Here is a 2,681-nt window from a genome sequence, read left to right as displayed (position 1 = left end):
ACCTAGTGAAAGAGCTCTCTGTTACCGTTCCTCTTCATGGGGGCAAGTATAAGTCGGGGTGCGCTTAGTCACAGAGCTCTCTGTTAAACTGCCTCTACATGTGGGGAAGTCTGCCTTGAGGTGGTCCTAGTCACAGAGCTCTCTGTTACACTGCCTCTTCATAGGGGCAAGACTAACTCGGGGTGGGCCCAGTCACAGAGCTCTCTTTTACACTGCCTCTTCATACGGGCACGTCTACCTTAGGGTGGGTGTAGTCACAGAGCTCTCCGATACACTGCCTTCTCATATGGACAAATCTACCTTGCGTGGGCCTAGTCACAGAGCTCTCTGTTACACTGCCTCTTCATAGGAGCAAGTCTACCGTGGGGTTGACCCACTCACAGAGCTCTCTGTTGCACTGCCTCTTCCTAGGGCCAAGTGTACTTTGAGGTGGACCTAGTCACAGAGCTCTCTGTCACACTGCCTCTTCATAGGGGCAAGTCTACCTTGGGGTGGTCCTAGTCACAGAGCTCTCTGTTGAACTGCCTCTTCATAGGGGCAAGTGTACCTTGTAGTGGGCCTAGTTACAAAGCACTCTGTTATACTGCCTCCTCATGTAGTCAAGTCTACCTTCTGGTGGGCCTAGTCACATTGCTCTCTGTTACACTGTCTCTTCATAGGGGCAATTCGACCTTGGGGTGGGCCCAGTCACAGAGTTCTCTGTTACACTACCACTTCATATGGGCAAGTCTACCTTGTGGTGGGCCCAGTCAAAGAGCTCTCTGTTAAACTACCTCTTCATAGGGGCAAGTCTACCTTTTGGTGGGGCTAGTCACAGAGCTCTCCGTTGCATCACAGAGCTCTCTATTACACTGCCTCTTCATAGGGGCAAGTCTACCTCGCGGTGGGCATAGGCAGAGAGCTCTCTATTACACTGCCTCTTCATAGGGGCAAGTCTAACTTGGGCTGGGACTAGTCACAGAACTCTCTATTACACTGCCTCTTCATAGGGGCTAGTCTACCTTGGGGTGGGCCCAGTCACAGAGCTCTCTGTTACACTGCCTCTTCATAGGGGCAAGTCTACCTTAGGGTGGGCCTAGTCACAGAGCTCTCTATTACACTGCCTCTTCATAGGGGCAAGTCTACCATGGGGATGCCCTAGTCACAGAACCCTCTGTTACTCTGCCTCTTCATAGGGGCAAGTCTACCATGGGGATGCCGTAGCCACAGAGCTCTCTGTTACACTGCCTCTTCATAGGCGCAAGTATACCTTGGGGAGGGCCTAGTCACAGAGCTCTCTGTTACTGTACCTCTTCATAGGGGCAAGTCTACCATGGGGATGGCCTAGTCACAGAGCTGTCTGTTACACTGCCTCTTCGTAGGCACAAGTATACCTTGGGGTGAGCCTAGTCACAGAGCTCTCTGTTACACTACCTCTTCATAGGGGCAAGTCTACCTTGGGGTGGGCCTAGTCACAGAGCTCTCTGTTGCATCACAGAGCTCTCTATAACACTGCCTCTTCATAGGCACAAGTATACCTTGGGGTGAGCCTAGTCACAGAACTCTCTATTACACTGCCTGTTCATAGGGGCTAGTCTACCTTGGGGTGGGCCCAGTCTCAGAGCTCTCTGTTACACTGCCTCTTCATAGGTACAAGTCTACCGTGGGTGGGCCTAGTCACAGACCTCTCTGTTACACTGCCTCTTCATAGGGGCAAGACTATCTTGGGGTGGGCCCAGTCATAGAGCTCTCTATTACACTGCCTCTTCATAGGGGCAAGTCGACCTTGGGGTGGGGCCCAGTCACAGAGTTTTCTGTTACACTACCACTTCATATGGGCAAGTCTACCTTGTGGTGGGCCCAGTCACAGAACTCCCTCTTAAACTACCTCTTCATAGGGGCAAGTCTACCTTCGGGTGGGGCTAGTCACAGAGCTCTTTATTACACTACCTATTCATGGGGGCAAGTCTACCTTGGGGTGGACCTAGTCACAGAGCTCTTTATTACACTGCCTCTTCATAGGGGCAAGTCTGCCTTGGGGTGGCCTAGTCACAGAGCTCTCTATTACACTGCCTCTTCATAGGACAAGTCTACCATGGGCATGCCCTAGTCACAGAGCTCTGTGTTACACTGCCTCTTCATAGGGGCAAGTCTAACTTGGGGTCGGCCTAGTCCTAACTAGGGGTGACCTAGTCTCAGACCCCTCTATTACACTGCCTCTTCATAGGGGCAAGTCGACCTTGGGGTGGGGCCCAGTCACAGAATTTTCTGTTACACTACCGCTTCATACGGGCAAGTCTACCTTGTGGTGGGCCCAGTCACAGAGCTCTTTATTATACACTACCTCTTCATAGGGGCAAGTCTACCTTGGGGTGGGCCTAGTCACAGAGCTCTCTATTACACTGCCTCTTCATAGGGGCAAGTCTGCCTTGGGGTTGGCCTAGTCACAGAGCTCTCTGTTACACTGCCTCTACATAGGGGCAGGTATACCTTGGGGTGGGCCTAGTCACAGACCTCTGTCTTACCCTGCCTCTTCATAGTGGCAAGTCTACCTTGGGGTGGCCCCAGTGACAGAGCTCTCTGTTACACTGCCTCTTCATAAGGGCAAGTCTACCTTGGGGTGGGCCTAGTCACATAGCTCTCTGTTACACTGCCTCTTCATGGGTGCAAGTCTACCTTGGGGTGGGCCTAGTCACAGAGCT

The sequence above is a fragment of the Vombatus ursinus genome, unplaced genomic scaffold (assembly GCF_900497805.2).
Source record: "Vombatus ursinus unplaced genomic scaffold, bare-nosed wombat genome assembly UNPS02003667.1, whole genome shotgun sequence".
Taxonomy (NCBI): domain Eukaryota; kingdom Metazoa; phylum Chordata; class Mammalia; order Diprotodontia; family Vombatidae; genus Vombatus; species Vombatus ursinus.
Note: the sequence above shows the minus strand (reverse complement) of the source record.